The sequence below is a fragment of the Pseudorca crassidens genome, chromosome 17 (assembly GCF_039906515.1).
Source record: "Pseudorca crassidens isolate mPseCra1 chromosome 17, mPseCra1.hap1, whole genome shotgun sequence".
Lineage (NCBI taxonomy): Eukaryota > Metazoa > Chordata > Mammalia > Artiodactyla > Delphinidae > Pseudorca > Pseudorca crassidens.
Window position 1 is genome coordinate 36,863,318 of NC_090312.1, and position 23,271 is coordinate 36,886,588.

The 23,271-nt window shown below is 37.8% G+C and overlaps 1 protein-coding gene across 5 annotated transcripts in view; it reads left to right on the forward strand.

The window, feature by feature from the left end:
* ANKRD46 (ankyrin repeat domain 46) overlaps positions 1-23,271 on the forward strand; it is a 37,295-nt gene that overhangs the window by 1,667 nt on the left and 12,357 nt on the right. The gene's annotated exons all lie outside the window — the stretch shown is intronic.

Sequence of the window (23,271 nt, forward strand, 5' to 3'; positions counted from 1 at the left end):
ATTTTAGAGGATGTAGGAAAGACTGAAGTAAAAAGGAATTAAGAGGTTTGGGGCATGTTATTTAGAGCAGATTGTGTTACTATATGGAAGAGAAAGATTTCCAGTTTCTGTCAATGTCAGAAGGGAAATGGTATTTCCGTTTGTGGAAAGAAGTTAGATACTGTAGTGTCCTAAACACTTAGCCTTATCAGGATTTAAGAGTTTGCATATTAAGCATTCCCGTAGCAAATGTACACTGAGTGCCTCCCAGGGCCAAGCACTGTTCTAAGCATTGGGGATGCAAGAGGAACAAAAGAAAACAGCATTCTTGTCCTCCGGGAGGTAACATTCCACTGGAGGAAGGTGGGGATGGAGACAGTAAATAAAATACTTTATAAAAATTAAAATATATCCAGTCAGATGGTAACAGTTGCTTAGAAAAAAAATAAAGCAGTGAAGAGGGATAGGGAGCACCAGAGAAGGAGCAGAAGCAGTTTTTTTTGTTTGTTTGTTTTTGTTTTTAACATCTTTATTGGAGTATAATTGCTTTACAATAGTGCGTTAGTTTCTGCTTTATAACAAAGTGAATCAGTTATAAATATACATATGTCCCCATATCTCTTCCCTCTTGCATCTCCCTCCCTCCCACCCTCCCTATCCCACCTCCTAGGTGGTCACAAAGCACCAAGCTGATCTCCCTGTACTATGCAGCTGCCTCCCACTAGCTATCTATTTTACGTTTGGTAGTGTATATATGTCCATGCCACTCTCTCACTTTGTCACAGCTTACCCTTCCCCCTCCCCATATCCTCAAGTCCATTCTCTAGTAGGTCTGTGTCTTTATTCCCGTCTTACCACTAGGTTCTTCATGACATTTTTTTTTTCTTAGATTCCGTATATATGTGTTAGCATGCAGTATTTGTCTTTCTCTTTCTGACTTCCTTCACACTGTGTGACAGACTCTAGGTCCATCCACCTCACTACAAATAACTCAATTTCATTTCTTTTTATGGCTGAGTAATATTCCATTGTATACATGTGCCACAACTTCTTTATCCATTCATCCGATGATGGACACTTAGGTTGCTTCCATCTCCTGGCTTTTGTAAATAGAGCTGCAGTGAACATTTTGGTACATGACTCTTTTTGAATTATGGTTTTCTCAGTGTATATGCCCAGTAGTGGGATTGCTGGGTCATATGGTAATTCTATTTGTAGTTTTTTAAGGAACCTCCATACTGTTCTCCATAATGGCTGTACCAATTCACATTCCCACCAACAGTGCAAGAGTGTTCCCTTTTCTCCACACCCTCTCCAGCATTTATTGTTTCTAGATTTTTTGATGATGGCCATTCTGACCAGTGTGAGATGATATCTCATTGTAGTTTTGATTTGCATTTCTCTAATGATTAATGATGTTGAGCATTCTTTCATGTGTTTGTTGGCAATCTGTATATCTTCTTGGGAGAAATGTCTATTTAGGTCTTCTGCCCATTTTTGGATTGGGTTGTTTGTTTTTTTGATATTGAGCTGCTTGTAAATTTTGGAGATAAATCCTTTGTCAGTTGCTTCATTTGCAAATATGTTCTCCCATTCTGAGGGTTGTCTTTTGGTCTTGTTTATGGTTTCCTTGCTGTGCAAAAGCTTTGAAGTTTCATTGGGTCCCATTTGTTTATTTTTGTTTTTCTTTCCATTTCTCTAGGAGGTGGGTCAAAAAGGATCTTGCTGTGATTTATGTCATAGAGTGTTCTGCCTATGTTTTCCTCTTAAGAGTTTGATAGGGTCTGGCCTTACATTTAGGTCTTTAATCCATTTTGAGTTTATTTTTGTGTATGGTGTTAGGGAGTGTTCTAATCTCATACTTGCACCTGGCCAGTTTTCCCGGCACCACTTATTGAAGAGGCTGTCCTTTCTCCACTGTACATTTCTGCCTCCTTTATCAAAGATAAGGTGACCATATGTGCATGGGTTTATCTCTGGGCTTTCTGTTCTGTTCCATTGATCTATATTTCTGTTTTTGTGCCAGTACCATACTGTCTTGATTACTGTAGCTTTGTAATATAGTCTGAAGTCAGGGAACCTGATTCTTCTAGCTCCATGTTTTGTTCTCAAGATTGCTTTGGCTATTCGGGGTCTTTTGTGTTTCCATACAAATTGTGAAATTTTTTGTTCTAGCTCTGTGAAAAATGCCAGTAGTAGTTTGATAGGGATTGCATTGAATCTGTAGATTGCTTTGGGTAGTAGAGTCATTTTCACAATGTTGTTAAACCAAATAAAGAAAAAGAAAAAGTCTTTTCTTATGCAACAATTAAACTAAAGCGGATGTCTCCTAGCAATAATGGATTCCAGGAAGCAGTGGAGTGATAGCCTCAAAGTGCTGAGGGAAAGTAAGCGTCAGCTACAATCTTGTAATCACATGAACTATCATTCAAAAATAAACTCAAAGTCACTTTAAAATTTCCAAAGACTGAAAGAGTTTACTACTCATGGATCCTCATTAAAGGACTGAAGGATGAACTTCAGTCAGAAGAGTGAATCTACAAGCATGGGATTTTTTTAAAAAGAGTGGTCTGATTGATAAAATGTTGATAATTTAGTTAACCATTCTTTTAAAAATTGGGTTTTTTTTTTTAAAGGTAAAATTAAACGCTAGACAACAATCATGAAATGGAATGTTCTGTAGTGGTTATAGTGGACTCAGAATAAAATTTCTGGATAATTTTAGAATTTGAGAATAAGAAAAATTATTAGCATGTATGTCAAAATAACATTTGTTAGTAATCCTACATTCGGGTGGAATAGGGAATGGCAAATAATTGTTACTATGAAGACTAAATTTCGGAGACTTGCCATACAAGATACCAAAAACTATTATAAAGCCAGAGTAATTAAGACAGTGTGGTATTGACACATATATGTCCCATAGACTGTGGGAACAGAATAGAGATACACATAAACAGAAATTTGTTATATGTTAGAGCCACATTGTCCAGTAGCTACGACTACATAAGGCTTATTTAAAATTTAAATGTATGGTACCTAGCATTAATAACTGCAACACTGGCTCTCAGCAGTCTGGTGTTCTCATATTTAGTGCTATTTTAAAGTATTTTTGAAGATATATCTTTGTGGGGTTTGGGGATATTTTTTAAAACCTTATGTATATATGCCTTGGGACATAGCCAGGGAATTATATTTTCTAATTTCAAACTGAATGCTGCTACATGTGTTTTAAAAAAACTTCTCTTCTGTATTTCCCTTATCTCGAGAGGAGAAAGAAAATTGTCACATCAAATCTGTTGTAAAAATAATCCTAACTAATTCAGAAATTTTCCAAATAAGCAAAATTTGAAATTGAGAGTACTGAAATTGATTGAGATATCCCTGATGAAATTAAGAGATGGCAAATTGGAAATGTTTTCTCTGACACAGCTAAAAGCTCATTAGCAATAATAAGATTGCAGTTTCTGCAAAAATAAAGAAGTAATTAAAAGAAGAGAGGGACCTCAAAGAAGAGATCAAACGATTTGAAGATGGAGTCAGAAGATGTGGAATTATATTACCATTATGTTGCCTCAAGTTAATATAGAGAGATTTTTCAGCAGCTGGAAAAATTTGCACAAAAATATGCTCACAACTCATTTGCAGTGCTAGTAATGCATTTGTAAAATTATGCTGTCAGAAAAAATCAAATTCATTTTTCGTTTTCAATTTTTTGGGATTCTTGCCATTTTTATTACTTCATGTGGTTTATTTTTAGATAATATTTCACTTTATTTTTCTGCTGCATTGTATTAGGATGATAGTGTATGCCCACTTATATTTTTACCAGTTTATATTTTTATTTGATGCTCTGAAATGTTATTAATGTTTTTGAGGTGTATTGAACATTTAATTTTACTTGTTAAAACATGAATTCTGCATTAAAAAAAATAAAATAACCAGTATTTATGCTAATGTTTCCATATTATATAAAATAAGTATTGAAATATCCATACTTTCATTTTGCTTTAATATTTCATTTCTAGCTAACATGTGCCTGCTATGGAAGGAGGTAACAAATATTGGTTTATTATTTCTAAGTAATTCCTACTTCTTAGACATCAAAAGACTTTCAAGAAGTAGTCATATGAACATGGTTTCCCTTTTTGTGTGTGTGTGAGGTTTTTTTTTGAAAGTTTTTCAGCTTTATTTGAAATCAGTAGTAGACAAAGTAAAACAACATTTTATTATTTTCACCTAGAAGATTAACAAAGGTCAGTCTCACCATGTTGATGAAGAGTCACTATCTCTCTCTTTTTTTTTTTTTTGGTGTTTCATGTAACTTTTTAAGAAATTTTATTTTATTGAAGTATAGTTGATTACAATGTGTTAGTTTCTGGTGTACAGCAGAGTGATTCAGAGTGATTATACACATATATATACATTCTTTTTCATATTCTTTTCCATTATGATTTATCATAGTATACTGAATATAGTTCCCTGTGCTATACAGTAGGACCTTGTTATTTATCTTTTTAGTGTAGTTATGGTCTGTGGCCACCTTCAGTGGGTGTCTTCATTCCTAAATGGTTGTCACCATTTAGACCTTACGTATGCTAATTTCCAGACTCCACTGAACGTATGTTTGAATGCATACTTTACATTACATTTGTACCATACATTCATTTAACCATAAAAGTATGAAATGAGCACTTAGTTTGCAGTAGGCACTGCTAGACACTGTGGATCATGTTATCAAGACAGGCAAGCTCCTGCCCTCAAAGAACTTATTTTCAAATGGAGATATACAGGAAATGATTAACCAAATAAGCAAATAGTAAAATTATAGATTGTGGTAAGAACAGGAATGAAGTAAACCGGGTGATGTGAAAAGTAAGTTGTGGGGATAAGTACCTTTGAGCTGAGACCTGAGTGCTGAGAATGAGCCAGTTAAGTGAAGATCTATCTTCACTTAAGAGGAAGTACATTCCCGTAGAGGGGAGAGTAAGTGCAAAGGCCCTAAGGTAGAAAAGAGCTTCAGGGAGCATGAAGGAGGCAGGCGGGGCTAGAGTATAGAGAGCAAGAAGCGGGGATGGTGAAAGCTAAAATTGGGGAGGTAGGCAGGAGCGAAATCATTCAGGGCTTTTGTAGGCCATGGTAAGGGTTTTAAATGTTATCTTAAATGTGTTGGGTTGCCATCGACTTATTTAAAGCAGAGGAATGACATGAAGTGATTCGTGTTTTTGAAAGATTTTGTTTACATGTGGAAAATGAATTGTAGAGGGGTGAAGGTATAAGTGGAGAATGGTTAGGAGTTTATTGGAGTAGGCTAGATAAAAGGTCATACTTGGACCATGGGAATCACTAAAAAGTTTTTTTTAGCTTGGAAGTGATGTTCACAAAGAATGAAATGAGAAAATGAACATGGCAACCTAGTGTAGATTGACTGGGATGGGGGTGATAGGGGAGAGAACGAGACTGAGAGACCAATTGGGAAAGCATTGGAAAACTTCTCATATAAGGTTGTTTGTCAGAATGCAAAGTAAGAGTTGAAATAGTATAAATGGAAAGGAAAAAATTTGAGAGACAACGAAAGAAGAGTTGACAGGACTTTGTGTCTGATTCAGTGTCAGGAGAAAAGAAGGCATCAAGGATGGTGATTAGAAACGTGGTTTACTAGAGTCCCATCTGTATATCTTGCCTTCACCTCAACATCATATCTGCGTACACACACACACACCCCAACAAAAACTCTGTACCACTGACAGAAATTTGGAAGTGTTTCTGTTGGGGGGGGGAGCAGTGTGGAGTGTTGGGTGTTAGATGTGATGCGGAAGTGGAAGCAAGATATCCAGATGGGTCTGTGTATAGAACTGCCTTGTGTACTCACATTCCAGTGTACAGTACTGTTACTATCTCTTTCGATTTCTCTGCTCACTCTGCCCTTTCAGAGCACCAGATTCTTAAGAATTGCCTCTGAGTTCCTGCAGGGCAGAAATCTTTTTACCTGTTGTTACCAAGATGGGGAAATACTTTTGCCCTTAATTCAGGCTGAATTTCTTTAAGGGGAACTTTCACTAGGAAACTAAGCAGAAAATCTAGCATTTTATATTTATATATTGCATTATAGTTTTCAAAGTCCTTTTGTAGATAGGGCAGATATTATTATCCCAATTTTACAAATGAGGAAACCAAGGCTCTTAGAGACTGACTGCTTAAGATCGTACCGTAGAAAATGGCAGTTAGGACCTAAGATGCAAATCTTTTGATTAATATGTAGCCCTCAGTGCCTATCATAAAGAATAGTTCTTGATAAATTCACAGAGCAAAAATCTCTTGATTCAAGTCTTTAGGTCTGCCTTTACTGTTTATAGCTTATGATCACCTAACTGGTTAGGTTTCTAGCTTCAATCTTACCTAGATTGAGAGGGAAGTGGTACCTTTAGGTTAGCAGAACCCTGACACTGAAATTTGATAGAATTCTTCATTTTTTCTGGAAGTTATTTTTTAGTCTTTTATCCAGTTGTCAGTCCCCTTAGGCCTTCCCCTCTGACCTTACACTTACACACATTGTCTTTGCTTCTATATGTCATGGTCCTCTGGATGGGGAAGGCACCTTCTTCCCTGGTGGAAATGGGAGTGAGCCTTAGAAGTGAGTGAGCCTTAGAAGGAACCAGAAGCTGGCTGAAGAGATGGACAGTTGTACAGACAGATTTCTTCCTGCTCGAGGTAGCCAAAAGGGGGCTAAAGAAGAGGTTGAGAGATGTAAATGGGAGACATTTTATAAGGCGTGATAGAGTAGAAAGGGTAAAAGATAATCCAGAAATAGTTGTGCTAAGAGAGAGTTCAGGGTTAGGATCTGGGTGGTGGAACCAAGTTCCAGAGGACAAAGTCCAAGGAAGGGAGCCTGAAGTGAAGTGGAGATAAAGATATTTGACATTGAGAAATTTGAGGAACTCTTGGGTTAAATCTTTTTTAAGTGATAAGTTACACACAGGAAACCATCCAATAAAATATAATTAAAAACTAAAATTTGGGCCAGAGAAGTTAGAAGGCAAGTGGTATGAAAAGGCAATATATACTGTAAAAAAATTTTAGGTTCATTTGTATTTGTATTACTGGGGGGGATGGTGGGGATGTGCTAGAATATCAATAAATTTAACAGTTACTTTGAACTCAAAAGTTTGCCTTTAGTTTGTTTTTGTATCTGTTCTTATGCTTTTCTGTAGTTTTAAATGCTAAACATTTCATTTCCTAGATCATTTTCCCAAATCCAAAGCTTGTGAATTCTGAGAATGTAATTTGCTTCATTTATCTAAATATAAGAAATTTATCCTCCCATCTATTGTTTGAAGACCATGAAGTAATCATCTTTTCATAGTATTTTAAAGAATAATTTTCCTATCATAATTATCTTTGCTTGACAATGCAGTTCTCTTGAGTACAAGGACAAATGTTCAAAGTAGCAATTGTTCAAACTTAAAAAAAAAAGACTCTTCCTAACAGTTTTATAGTACATCATGACACTATCTACAGTTCATACAGAAAAAAAATTTTGAAATGAAGACATTTACCATATTATTCCCAGTCTCTTTAGTATTTGTCACAGACCAAATGACAAAATACTAAATCATTTTAAGAGACTGAAAATAAGGACCAGAAGGAAAATGAGGTTTGTATTTGCTAAACCTAACAAACAATTTTAATTGACAATGTTAAGAAAATCACTCTGCTGAGAAGACATTTCAGTGCATCTGGAAGAGCCATGTATCTATTAAAACTTGAGACCTTAATCACTGACCACTCTTTCCCATATTGGTCACAATGGCCTGGTAGGTCTTTGGGCAGTCTATAAAAATAGTTCCATGGGAAACTGATACAGGGATTTGCCAGCCCCTATTCCTGTTTCTGAAAGATACCCTAGAACCTGATTACACCAGACCTAAGTAAACTGAGCCAACTCACAGATCCAATGTGTGGGAGCCAGGTCTCAGTCAGGAAGAGGATTGCTGTGATGCATTGTCCCTCTATTCAGAATTGCTGTTCTACTGAAGAAGCTACCAGGACTGCTGATTCAGTTCCACTTTACAATACTGGCATTTCCCACTTCTTGCCCCACATCTTAGGATCGTAAGTGGCAGCATGAGGAAGACTCCAGCCAAAAATTACAGCTTCTGCTTGTAATCCTATACTTATTTTTATCCTCATAAGCTGGGCTAAAAAACCAGAAAAAACCTAGTGGGGAAAAAAAAATCCCTATTTCTCTTTCTTGAACCTAGAGCCATTTCTAAGCATATAACTCACTACTTTCTTTTCTCAGGGTATCAAAAGATGCCTCCCGAAATAGGTTACCCACAGTCCAAAGGAGAGACAGCAGGAAAAGAACCAAAGCCGCCCTTTAAAGCCTCAGACGCTCCTCAACTTTCTTATTAGAACTCTGTACTCACTTCCTACCAAAGGTCTCATCCTTAATTCTTATTTCCAATGGGGAGAAAGAGGAAATTACTACCCCATATGGTATCTATACAAATAAACATGCCATTTTTGAAGGTTCGGCTACGTGAGCCCCTTAGGCCTGTCTTTAGTCACTTTTTCATTGCGCATTCTTGTTATTTACCAGGGTCCCTAGAGGTTGGAATGAGTGGAGTAGGATGTGGGTCTAATGATGATGTGTAAGGAGTTCCTGATTTTTAAGGGTCTACCTAGGCCATAAGTGTAAGCATCATGGAGCTCTAGACTAGAGTGATTTGCATAGCCTTACCAGCAGTCAGACCACACCTCAAAGTCCACTAGGTCCTCTCTTGGGTTGTATAGCTTAGGGAGGGTCCTGTGTCACTAGAACGGGTGTTTTATATTAAGGATGCAATACATGCTAGCTTCCATTTAGCACATAATTCAGAGCATGAATGGGAACAGATTATAGGAGAACTGTGAAAGCCTATTATGTTGAAGATGATGTACCTTATATTTCTACCATAGATGATGAATAGGGCTAGAACCTTAGAGGTGAGGGTTGGCATGTAAAGTTACAGCCTCTCTGGTTCTCAGTATCCTTATTTGTAAAACAGGGAGATTGGGTTCGATGATCTAGGTTAGATGATCCTGGATGGCCCTTCAGCTGTAAAAATTTCATAGAAATACTTAAGTTTCTCCTAAGAACACAGTCTTGTGCTTTCAGATTATTTGAGGTGAAGTCTGGTTAAATTTTGTGAACTATTTAGGAAATAAGGAATAATTTACAAAAGTTGTAATTCCTATATTTTAAAATAACACCAAAGAAATGAATAAGAAAGTCATTTTTGTAGCACTTTAACAATTCTGTATAAATGAAGTCTGATAAGGTGGGTTTAATGAGGTTTAGATTTTTTTAAAGGCCTGGAATCATATTTATGCTATTTATTTGCTTGGTAAACTGGTCTTTTTTTTTTTTTTTGTCTGTGTTGCACGGCTTGCGGGATCTTAGTTCCCCAGCCAGGGATTGAACCTGGGCCAAGGCACTGAAAGCGCTGAGTCCTAACCAGCGGACTGCCAGGGAATATTCTCTTCTCTTTTCTTTTCTTTCTTCATTGAGATATGATTGGCATACAACATTATATTAGGTAAACTTTTCTTTTTTAAGGAAAATTGAACTTCATCCCAATTCTGAACAGTTTCAAAATTAGTGAGAATTATAATAAGTGACTGTGAAATGGGACAAAGGGAAACTTCAAAGGCCCTCACTCCTCTTGCTTGTTCTAGATGCTCACATTGCTCTTGAAGCCCAGGTAGGCCACATGGTGGCACCATTAGTTCATGTAAATAAAATACAGCTGTGTCTAGGAAAAAACTGATTTTTAAAAAAATCAGATAACTTTATTACAGAAGTACTACATGTGCATGAAAGACTTCACATTGCAGTGGGCCCACAACTGGAACAAGCCACCAACCAGGATGGGTCACCAACCAGGATGGGCCACCAACCAGGATGGGCCACCAACCGGGATGGGTCACCAACTGGGATGGGCCCACCGTACCCCAGCGGCTGCCTCCTTGAGAATGGATGGTGGTCCACTGTCTCCATGGAGCTGGAAACAAGACATGGCCACAGCCTGAAGTAGGACTGTGGGCAGCTTCCAGTCCATGCCTAAGATGGCCTTCGTCTCATTTCCCCCTCAGTGGAGATATGATCTGCTGCCACAACTGCTTTTCCCTCCTCCCCTGAGACGTAACGTCAGTGAGGTCAGAGGCCCAGGAATTGTGTCACCTTCACCGCAGGACTGAGGGGTCACTCTAGGCAGGTAACATCAACCTGCTGCTTCCTTTCCAGAACCTCTGACTGCCTCGGGCGGGACATCTGACTTTCTGATTCGCCAGGTTGTAATCCTTCCATTAAGGTGCCTCTTAATTAATGACACCCGTTTGCTGGTTTGAAAATAAATTAAATATTGACAGATTCAAAAAAAAAAGACTTCACATTGACCTCTCAGTGCTTATTTAATGTCTTTATTATATAATTACAGATTATAAATTGGAAACTTCTATGGGAGGAGGTTCCTTGCTAAGAATTTTAAACACGGTAAACAGTAAAACTTTTGGAAAATACCGAAAGGCATTAGAGTAAAATAAAATATCCAGGGCTTCCCTAGTGGTGCAGTGGTTGAGAGTCCGCCTGCCGATGCAGGGGACACGGGTTCGTGGCCCTGTCCGGGAAGATCCCACATGCCGCGGAGTGGCTGGGCCCGTAAGCCATGGCCGCTGAGCCTGCCCGTCCGGAGCCTGTGCTCCGCAACGGGAGAGGCCACAACAGTGAGAGGCCTGCGTACCGCAAAAAGATAAAAAAATAAAATATCCAAGATAAACAATGTTCTCTTTGTGAAAAGTTAATTTTTATTTATTTTAAACCAGTATCTTTCTGAAATTTGAATTGTAACTAAATTTAAATAATGCAAGAAATAATAAGTAATATAAATATTGCAGGAAATATATATCAGAAACTCTTGTTTGGTGTGTTTTGATTTCCTGATAGAGAAATAAAAACTTAGGCAAGTGTTTTCTCACTATCCCAACAAGTAAGAAATAGTTGAGAATAACAAGTCCAGGAATGTAGTCACTCCCTGTAAAGTGGAAAGTATTTCCAAATATTTTTATTTTTCTCACACTTAAAAAAGTTTACTTTGTGTGAAATGATTGCAAAGAATTAATCAGAATATATGTGTTAGACTGATGCTTCCTGTAAAGTAAAAAACATTTCCAGGTATGTTTTTGTCTGTTTTTCCGCAGTTTAAAAAGTTTACTTTTAATGAAATAATTCTGAGTTAATTCGGAGTGTGTGGGCTAGTCTGATGTTTCCCTTTATATAACCTTTGATGAAAAGATTTGCTAAACTACTTCATTATGTAAAAAGAATCTTACAAAAACAAACTTAGGGACTTAGTTTTTTCACCCATAAAATGAGGATAACAATAGTACTTACCGTATAGGTTTTTTTCATGAGGACTAAATTAGTTATTACAGGAAAAACCCTTAAACAGTACCTGGAGTAATAATAACTTAATAAATGTTAAACATGTTGCTAAGCAGTTGTTTGCAGAGTAATAGCAAACATACAAATAAATCATTTTTCCTTTTTAATTATAAATAATAAACATAGCAATAAATATTTATAAACATAAATAAATCCTTTGTTCCCTAAGAGCACCACCTAAGTAATACCCGATTAGCCTACTTTTAATTATTATATGAACTTAAACACAACTGGCCTTTCTTAAGGTAGCATCTGTAATTCACACATTTGAAATTAACCTCCCCTTTAGTGCATTAAAACATTTTTAATTATGAAGTAATTGATAGCTTGGCATTGAAGAAATCACAAGATTAAAAATTTTACCAGATTCGACTTGGAAATACCATAAAACATGTGTTCTCCACAGATTTAAATATAAAGTAAACATGTTTCTGTGGTGGGTCCAGATTTATCTAAAAATTACTCTTTTTGAACTTCTGTTAATTATTTTTGAGCCTTGGAAGTAAAATTCAGAAGGTTCTACTTATAAACTTCCTCCTTTAAATGTTCTTCATGGTACTGCGATAGCCTGAAAGGATAGTATTCTCAATTCTTTTTTTTGTTTACTTACTACCATGCTTTCAAAAGGGGGGCTACCCTTTTCCTTTTTTTAAGAACTCAAATATTTACATATTTTTTGCCTTTGTTTTGGTAGATACCTCAAAGGTTGAAATATGGAATCCTACCCGTAAGATTTATGTGAATCTCAGACCCAAGACAATCTTCAAAAAAACAGATAAATAAGGATCCTAAATCCAACTTAGTTTAAGATGAACTGTAAACCAGGATGTTGGAAGTTTTATAGTGAGCAAAACGAGCATTGCATCAAGATTGCTATCACAGTAAAACCATTTGCCAATAAAAAAATGAAATTGGTTCCCCAGCCTTACATTATAGTCAGATCCATCTGTGTCACATCTTTTAAATACATTGCCTGAAAACCCATTGTGATAGTCAAATTTTGACCAAAAATATTATTTTAAAATTCTCTTAGACATCTACATTTTGATTGGCTTAAAATGTCAGTGAATTTGAATTTGTGTAATAATTAGAAAAGTATAGGGAAAATTCTTTTTTAGTGTGCTAAGAAATTCAGTAAGAAAATTATGGTACATGCATACAATATAACATGACCATTAAAAATTGTAATAGAAGACTGGTAACATGGAAGCATGTTCACAGTATAATTTTAAAAGTTTAACATTAGTAAGTATATTATGAATTTAAAAAATATAGAGAGAAAAAAGCTGTGAGACCATAGCACCAAAATGTTAATGATAGTTATTTCTAGTTGGTAGGATTATGAGTAACTTATTTTCTTCTCTTTGTTCATATTTATTTTAAGAATTTCACAATGAACTGTAGAATTAGTCATAAGAAAAAAAATGTTACTTTAAAATCCTGTTACAATGAACTTAATTGAGTGTACATTCAGCAAAGAATTATTGGATTCTCTCACGTCTAGATTTCAAGAAATAACACGGCAGGCACTGTGTAATCTGCCAGGGTTGCACAGACAGGTCAGACCCATTTTTTATCTTCTGGAGGAAGACTGTCAGGAATTTTAGAAAACGGTTCTGCACAAGTAACAAAGCTTTGTATGAACTGTTTTCTCCTGGTTATCTTCATAACTGTATAGAAGCTGCATGACATATTGCAAATATTATAGACTAAATTTGAAGTCCACTCTGCCACGTACAGTAATATGGCCTTAAACACATTAAGGCCACATTAAGGCCACTTTTCTGAGCCTTGCAAATTATTAAGACCACTCTATTAGAGAAGTATAGCTGCTGAAGATAAACAGACTGAAGAAATATATTATCGATATTTTGGGAAGGGGTTTAAATTATTGTTAAAATGTTTACTTGCTCACAGCTAAATTTCTTTTAGGTTGAGCTTTTTTTTTTAACCCTTTCCTAATATCTGTGGAATCTGTGCAGTGCTTAGGTTTTAAGAACAGTAATTGTAAAGTGCAAGCAGTTAGGATTTAATGAATTCATTGGATGTTCTTGTTTTATGGTTCTTTGAGGTTATTTTATATTTTAAAAACAACTGTATCCTTTTAAAAGGGTAAGAATAACTAAGTGAGGTATAGTGAATCCAGATTTGGGGGTTCCATTTACTGTATGTCATTCTCAGATTTAGTACTTTGACATTAGAATATGCAGGCATTGAGATCTGATAGCACATCTCTTCAGGTGTGCCATTTTTCCCTTGAATTTTGTTGAAGTGTCTGGTGCTTTGATCTCTGACCAAAGTTGCTATATAGGCATAAGGCTGTCAGTCCATTTGAACCATTTGTAGCACTTAGTCTTGCCTTTCCCAGTGACCTTTCAAAATGAAAAATAAATCAATACATTCTGTATGGTTGGTGATATTTGGTATGGAAGACCAATTTAAAGTTATGTTATAATAAGTATATGTTAAAATAGAACACGGTTTCTCCATTTGTTCTTTTTTTTCCCATTTTTTTAAACATCTTTATTGGAGTATAATTGCTTTACAATGGTGTGTTAGTTTCTGCTTTATAACAAAGTGAATCAGTTATACATATACATATGTTCCCATATCTCTTCCCTCTTGCATCTCCCTCCTTCCCACCCTCCCTATCCCACCCCTCTAGGTGGTCACAAAGCACCTAGCTGATCTCCCTGTGCTATGCGGCTGCTTCCCACTAGCTATCCATTTTACTTTTGGTAGTGTATATATGTCCATGCCACTCTCTCGCTTTGTCACAGCTTACACTTCCCCCTCCCCATATCCTCAAGTCCAATCTCTAGTAGATCTGTGTCTTTATTCCCGTCTTGCCCCTAGGTTCTTCATGACCTTTTTTTTTTTTCTTAAATTCCATATATATGTGTTAGCATATGGTATTTCTTTTTCTCTTTCTGACTTTCATCACTCTGTATGACAGATTCTAGGTCCATCCACCTCACTACAAATAACTCAATTTCGTTTCTTTTTATGGCTGAGTAATATTCCATTGTATATATGTGCCACATCTTCTTTATCCATTCATCTGTTGATGGACACTTAGGTTGCTTCCATGTCCTGGCTATTGTAAATAGAGCTGCAATGAACATTTTGGTACATGACTCTTTTTGAATTATGGTTTTCTCAGTGTATATGCCCAGTAGTGGGATTGCTGGGTCGTATGGTAGTTCTATATGTAGTTTTTTAAGGAACCTCCATACTGTTCTCCATGGTGGCTGTATCAATTTACATTCCCACCAACAGTGCAAGAGTGTTCCCTTTTCTCCACACCCTCTCCAGCATTTATTGTTTCTAGATTTTTTGATGATGGCCATTCTGACCAGTGTGAGATGATATCTCATTGTAGTTTTGATTTGCATTTCTCTAATGATTAATGATGTTGAGCATTCTTTCGTGTGTTTGTTGGCAATCTGTATATCTTCTTGGGAGAAATGTCTATTTAGGTCTTCTGCCCATTTTTGGATTGGGTTGTTTGTTTTTTTGATATTGAGCTGCGTGAGCTGCTTGTAAGTTTTGGAGATTAATCCTTTGTCAGTTGCTTCATTTGCAAATATGTTCTCCCATTCTGAGGGTTGTCTTTTGATCTTGTTTATGGTTTCCTTTGCTGTGCAAAAGCTTTGAAGTTTCATTGGGTCCCATTTGTTTATTTTTGTTTTTCTTTCCATTTCTCTAGGAGGTGGGTCAAAAAGGATCTTGCTGTGATTTATGTCATAGAGTGTTCTGCCTATGTTTTCCTCTTAAGAGTTTGATAGGGTCTGGCCTTACATTTAGGTCTTTAATCCATTTTGAGTTTATTTTTGTGTATGGTGTTAGGGAGTGTTCTAATTTCATACTTTTACATGTACCTGTCCTGTTTTCCCAGCACCACTTGTTGAAGAGGCTGTCTTTTCTCCACTGTGTATTCTTGCCTCCTTTATCAAAGATAAGGTGACCATATGTGCATGGGTTCATCTCTGGGCTTTCTATCCTGTTCCATTGATCTATATTTCTGTTTTTGTGCCAGTACCATACTGTCTTGATTACTGTAGCTTTGTAATATAGTCTGAAGTCAGGGAGCCTGATTCCTCCAGCTCCATTTTTCGTTCTCAAGATTGCTTTGGCTATTCGGGGTCTTTTGTGTTTCCATACAAATTGTGAAATTTTTTGTTCTAGTTCTGTGAAAAATGCCAGTGGTGGTTTGATAGGGATTGCATTGAATCTGTAGATTGCTTTGGGTAGTAGAGTCATTTTCACAGTGTTGATTCTTCCAATCCAAGAATATGGTATATCTCTCCATCTATTTGTATCATCTTTAATTTCTTTCATCAGTGTCTTATAATTTTCTGCATACAGGTCTTTTGTCTCCTTAGGTAGGTTTACTCTTAGATATTTTATTCTTTTTGTTGCATTGGTAAATGGGAGGGTTTTCTTAATTTCACTTTCAGATTTTTCATCATTAGTGTATAGGAATGCCAGAGATTTCTGTGCATTAATTTTGTATCCTGCTACTTTATCAAATTCATTGATTAGCTCTAGTAGTTTTCCAGTAGCATCTTTAGGATTCTCTATGTATAGTATCATGTCATCTGCAAACAGTGACAGCTTTACTTCTTCTTTTCCAGTTTGGATTCCTTTTATTTCTTGTTCTTCTCTGATTGTTCTGGCTAAAACTTCCCAAACTATGTTGAATAAGAGTGGTGAGAGTGGGCAACCTTGCCTTGTTCCTGATCTTAGTGGAAATGGTTTCAGTTTTTCACCATTGAGGATGATGTTGGCTGTGGGTTTGTCATATATGGCCTTTATTATGTTGAGGCAAGTTCCCTCTATGCCTACTTTCTGCAGGGTTTTTATCATAAATGGGTGTTGAATTTTGTCGAAAGCTTTCTCTGCATCGATTGAGATGATCGTATGGTTTTTGTCTTTTTTTTTTTTTGCGGTACGCGGGCCCCTCACTGCTGTGGCCTCTCCCGTTGCGGAGCACAGGTTCAGCAGCCACGGCTCACGGGCCCAGCCGCTCCGCGGCATGTGGGATCTTCCCAGATTGGGGCACGAACCCGTGTCCCCTGCATCGGCAGGCGGACTCTCAACCACTGCGCCACCAGGGAAGCCCAAGATGATTGTATGGTTTTTCTCCTTCAATTTGTTAATATGGTGTATCACATTGATTGATTTGCGTATATAGAAGAATCCTTGCATTCCTGGAATAAACCCCACTTGATCGTGGTGTATGATCCTTTTAATGTGCTGTTGGATTCTGTTTGCTAGTGTTTTGTTGAGGATTTTTGCATCTATGTTCATCAATGATATTGGCCTGTAGTTTTCTTTCTTTGTGACATCTTTGTCAGGTTTTGGTATCAGGGTGATGGTGGCCTCGTACAATGAGTTTGGGAGAGTTCCTCCCTCTGCTATATTTTGGAAGAGTTTGAGAAGGATAGGTGTTAGCTCTTCTCTAAATGTTTGATAGAATTCGCCTGTGAAGCCATGTGGTCCTGGGCTTTTGTTTGTTGGAAGATTTTTAATCACAGTTTCAATTTCAGTGCTTGTGATTGGTCTGTTCATATTTTCTATTTCTTCCTGGTTCAGTCTCAGCATTTCTAAGAATGCCCAGTGCATTTCTAAGAATTTGTCCATTTCTTCCAGGTTGTCCATTTTATTGGCATAGAGTTGCTTGTAGTAATCTCTCGTGATCCGTTGTATTTCTGCAGTGTCAGTTGTTACTTCTCCTTTTTCATTTCTAATTCTATTGATTTTAGTCTTCTCCCTTTTTTTCTTGATGAGTCTGGCTAATGGTTTATCAATTTTGTTTATTTTCTCAAAGAACCAGCTTTTAGTTTTATTGATCTTTGCTATTGTTTCCTTCATTTCTTTTTCATTTATTTCTGATCTGATCTTTATGATTTCTTTCCTTCTGCTAACTTTGGGGTTTTTTTGTTCTTTCTCTGATTGCTTTAGGTTCAAGTTTAGGTTGTTTATTTGAGATGTTTCCTGTTTCTTAAGGTAGGATTGTATTGCTGTAACTTCCCTCTTAGAACTGCTTTTGCTGCATACCATAGGTGTTGAGTCGTTGTGTCTCCATTGTCATTTGTTTTTAGGTATTTTTTGATTACCTCTTTGATTTCTTCAGTGATCTCTTGGTTATTAAGTAGTGTATTGTTTAGCCTCCATGTTTTTGTATTTTTTACAGATCTTTTCCTGTAATTGATATCTAGTCTCATAACGTTGTGGTCGGAAAAGATACTTGATGCGATTTCAATTTCCTTAAATTTACCAAGGCTTGATTTGTGACCCAAGATGTGATCTATCCTGGAGAATGTTCCATGAGCACTTGAGAAGAATGTGTGTTCTGTTGTTTTTGGATGGAATGTCCTATAAATATCAATTAAGTCCATCTTGTTTAATGTATCATTTAAAGCTTGTGTTTCCTTATTTATTTTCATTTTGGATGATCTGTCCATGGGTGAAAATGGGGTGTTAATGTCCCCTACTATGATTGTGTTACTGTCGTTTTCCCCTTATATGGCTGTTAGTATTTGCCTTATGTATTGAGGTGCTCCTATGTTGGGTGCATAAATATTTACAATTGTTATATCTTCTTCTTGGATCGATCCCTTGATCGTTATGTAGTGTCCTTTTTTGTCTCTTGTAATAGTCTTTATTTTAACGTCTATTTTGTCTGATATGAGAATTGCTACTCCAGCTTTCTTTTGATTTCCATTTTCATGGAATATCTTTTTCCGTCCCCTCACTTTCAGTCTGTATGTGTCCCTAGGTCTGAAGTGGGTCTCTTGTAGACAGCATATAGACAGGTCTTGTTTTTGTATCCATTCAGCGAGTCTTTGTCTTTTGGTGGGAGCATTTAATCCATTTACATTTAAGGTAATTATCAATATGTATGTTCCTATTCCCATTTCCTTAATTGTTTCGGGTTTGTTAATGTAGGTCTTTTCCTTCTCTTGTGTTTCCTGCCTAGAGAAGTTCCTTTAGCATTTGTTGTAAAGCTGGTTTGGTGGTGCTGAACTCTCTCAGCTTTTGCTTGTCTGTAAAGGTTTTAATTTCTCCATCAAATCTGAATGAGATCCTAGCTGGGTAGAGTAATCTTGGTTGTAGGTTTTTCTCCTTCATCACTTTAAATATGTCCTGCCACTCCTGTCCTGCAGAGTTTCTGCTGAAAGATCAGCTGTTAACCTTATGGGGATTCCCTTGTGTGTTATTTGTTGTTTTTCCCTTGCTGCTTTTAATATGTTTTCTTTGTATTTAATTTTTGATAGTTTGATTAATATGTGTCTTGGAGTGTTTCTCCTGGGATTTATCCTGTATGGGACTCTCTGTGCTTCCTGAACTTGATTAACTATTTCCTTTCCCATGTTAGGGAAGTTTTCAACTTCCCTAATCTCTTCAAATATTTTCTCATTCCCTTTCTTTTTCTCTTCTTCTTCTGGAACCCCTATAATTCGAATGTTGGTGTGTTTAATGTTGTCCCACAGGTCTCTGAGACTCTCCTCAGTTCTTTTCATTCTTTTTTCTTTATTCTGCTCTGCACAATATTTTATCTTCCAGGTCACTTATCCGTTCTTCTCCCTCAGTTATTCTGCTCTTGATCCCTTCTAGAGAATTTTTAATTTCATTTATTGTGTTGTTCATCACTGTTTGCTCTTTAGTTCTTCTAGGTCCTTGTTAAACGTTTCTTGTATTTTGTCTATTCTGTTTCCAAGATTTTGGATCATCTTTACTATCATTATTCTGAATTCTTTTTCAGGTAGACTGCCTATTTCCTCTTCATTTATTAGGTCTGGTGGGTTTTTACCTTGCTCCTTTATCTGCTGTGTGTTTTTCTGTCTTTTCATTTTGCTTAACTTACTGTATGTTTCTCTGTCTTCTCATTTTGCTTAACTTACTGTGTTTGGGGTCTCCTTTTTGCAGGCTGCAGGTTCGCAGTTCCCTTTGTTTTTGGTGTCTGTCCCCAGTGGCTAAGGTTGGTTCAGTGGGTTGTGTAGGCTTCCTGGTGGAGGGGACTGGTGCCTGTGTTCTGGTGGATGAGTCTGGATCTTGTCTTGCTGGTGGGCACGTCCACGTCTGGTGGTGTGTTTTGGGGTGTCTGTGGCCTTATTATGATTTTAGGCAGCCTCTCTGCTAATGGATGGGGCTGTGTTCCTGTCTTGCTAGTTGTCTGGCATAGGGTGTCCAGCACTGTAGCTTGCTGGTCGTTGAGTAAAGCTGGGTTTTGGCGTTGAGATGGAGATCTCTGGGAGATTTTCGCTGTTTGATATTACGTGGAGCTGGGAGGCCTCTTGTGGACCAGTGTCCTGAAGTTGGCTCTCCCAGCTCAGAGGCACAGCACTGACTCCTGGCTGGAGCACCAAGAGCCTTTCATCCACACGGCTGGCACAAGGTGGCCATCCATGGTTTCATGTCAGCATCATCTCAGGCACAAACCTCCTTGTTTTTCCATTTTGTCTTTAAGTTACTTGTCGAAACAACTGGCCCGCGGTCCCAGGACTGTTGCGGCTTCGGCCACCGGGGCCCCTCCGGAGCTGGCATCCTCAGTGAGGCCTCCCTCCCCTTGGGCTCCGGGGCAGTTCCGTGACGGCGGAGGGAAGAGACCCTGAGCCGGGAGTTCCAGCTCTGCAGAAACGCGGGCTCCGTTCTCTCCATTAGTTCTTAATACTTATCTTAAAGTTCTGTAGATTGACCTACGATTAACATAAAATAAAATATAAAGGAAAGAGAGTATTAACTAGAACTTTCTTATCAAGTTGGGGACTCACAAGCTTTCACTAAAACCTCCTTATTGTTATGTGGGTTGAGACAAGTGCTGTTTGGCGTTCGGAACTCTTGTTACTGAGGTCTGGGTGACTGCCTTGTCCCAAAGGATGAGTGCCTGCATCCTCATGACGTTTCCTGGGCAGTGCCACAGAGCGTGGAGTTGGAGTTTTAAATACTAAGCTGTGCCAGCCCTCTAAGATCTGACCCCCAAAGTCCTGCTTTTAACAATCCCAGGGAATTAGCCTCTGAGCCAGTCATTGGACACTGTCCCTTATGGACACTGTCCCTTAGGAATCAGAACCAGGCCATGGTGAACAACCAGAGGACTTTCTGGGGCTTGACTATTCCCATTATTGGCTGTTCTTGTGGTTTTTCTTCTGCCAGGAGGAACCAGTTCTCTTTTTCTTTCCTGGAGGTCTTTACTCCCCACTAGAGGTTACCCAGTTGTTAGAAACTGCTGTGTTACCAGAGGATCAGTGCTCTATGCAAGCTAGAGCACAGTTGAGGACTATACCCAGCCCCAGGAGAGTAATAACTGTTATTTTTTGGGTGCTTAAGTCATACAGCTAGTAAGTAGCTGAATTGGGATTCTGACCCAGGCATTCCAGCTCCAGATACATTCTGGGTGGAGTAGCCACACTCTTTGAACATCTGACAGTAGAGAAACTGCCTCTCTAGAGTGCTGTTCACTCCTGAAAGTAGCGCCTCTCAGGACAGTCAGACTGTATCACGTCTCTCTCCCTTCTGCTTTCCCCACCTCTAAAGCAGCCTCCAGTATGCCCATATCCGTTCACAAGGTGACAGGCTCAGCCTTCTGTGAATCTTGAAAGATATCACACATTAGTGCCTCTAACTCTGCTTGTGGAATGGTTCTTATGACACATTCCCTTTGGTAAATACCAGGGCTTCTACCTGAGCCCTTCCAAATGGTAGGTCCTACAAACTCTTCCATAAATAATCTCTTACTCTCCTAGCACCCAGAGAAATGACTTCAAAGAAGACCTTTCTTCCTTCCTCCCTCCCTTCCTCCCTCCCTCCCTCCCTCCCTCCCTCCCTCCCTCCCTTCCTTCCTCCCTTCCTCCCTTCCTTCCTTCCTGGAGAAGATGAGCACATTTAGACTCAACAATCTTTTCATCAGAATCTTTAGGCCTCTCTATGACCCAGACATTGCACTCCTGGCCATTTATCCCAGAGAAATGAAGACTTAATATAAAAATATGTACCTGAATGTTTTTAGAAGCCTTAACATAATGCCCCAAAACTGGAGATAATCAGATGTCCTTCAGTAGGTAGACAGTTAAACTGTGGTACATCCATACGTTGGAATACTACTCAGCAGTAGAAAAGAAACAAACTGTTGATACAGGTAACAACCCAGATAAATCTCCAGAGAATTATGTTGAGTGAAAAAAAAAGATCCTCAAAGGTTACATACTGTATGGCTCTATTTATGTAACACTCTAGAAATGACAGAATTATAGTAATGGAAGACAGTAGTGGTTTCCAGGGGATAAGGAGAGGTAGGGGCAGGAGGGGAGTAGGTGTGGCTGTAAGAGGGCAAAGATCCTGGTGGGGCTGGAAATATTCTGTATCCTGACAGTATCAATGTCAATATCCTGGTTGTGATATGGTGCTACTATTGTTTTACTCTGTGTTACCATCAGGGGAAACTGGGTGAAAGGTACACAGGATCTCTCTGTATTGTTTCTTACAACTGAATTTGAATGTACAGTTATCTCAAAATAAAAGGTTTAATTTAAAAAATCTTTAGTCCTCTTCACCATTTGGACAATAGTTAACGTGTCCCGATTTTTATTCATTTCTATTATTTCTTGGGGAATCTATCAATAGCTTTCTAGTGGTTTATTTAGGGTCTTCAGCATTTTCTTGGCAGGTTTCTAGTAATTAGGTCTAATGCATTTATATAGCATTAAGTTTGAAATCACATAAATTTGTAATTTGATCGTTTATTTTCTTATGTGACCTTGTCATATCAAAAGAAACTGGCAGAAAATGGTCTTTCTTATGGATTTAAGGAAACATTAGGATTACTTTGGGGGCACATAACTATATAATCGATAATTCTGTCTCCAAATAAACAGCTACACTTGTCCTTTTCATAATATAAATCCTACTATCTTCAGAATAACCCCTGTACCATTTTAACATTGAAAAAGCCACATCTTAAATTAATATATTAGACTTTAGTCATGAAGACTCAGCTCTAGTGGGCAGGACATAAAAGGAAAATAGTAGGCTTGGGTGAACGCAGACTATTTGTTCAGGGAAATCAATTAAGTGGCTCAGTGATAATGAAATCTGTCTAAACTGGTATTACAGACTTGCAGAAATATAAGGGAACAGTTGAAGAGGGTTGGATGTTTTGCGTATTATCATGTCATCTTGATATTTGCTGAACTGTTGTGGGACTGGTCCTCACATGTAGTTTGTCTTCACTTCCAACCTCACACTGATAGCCCTTATGATACAACCCGACTTACGTATGGTAAATGGAGCTTTATAAAATGCCATTGATTATTCCCTATAAGTTTATTTAAAGGGACTTGATGACAGCGTAAATGACTAGTAAAAGTCATGAATTTCAGCTGGAACTATAAATTTGGGATTTAGACTTTATATCCCAAATTTACCACTTAGCATATTATCTGGAACATTTTGGGCACACAGTAAATGTTTGCCTAACAAATTACTATTGATTTTTTGTGGTCCATGCTGCCTGTCCGTGACCCCCTTGCTTCCACGTTTCCTCAAGAAAAGAGTGCAGTGGAACTGATGGGGGACTCTTCAAATGTCTGTCAGTGCCCTAAGGGGAAACCTGAGGGGGGTCCCAGTGAAAGTGTGAGTGTGGGGCTGCACCGAGATGCAGGAGGGGTGGGGTCAGGCATGTGGAAAAGACTGCAGATAGATTTGAGCCAGTTTTCTTTCACACTGAAAAGAAAACGTAGTTGGGCAATCTCAGGAGGAGATTTAAGTACCAGTATTCAAGACAGATTAGACATTTTTTTTCT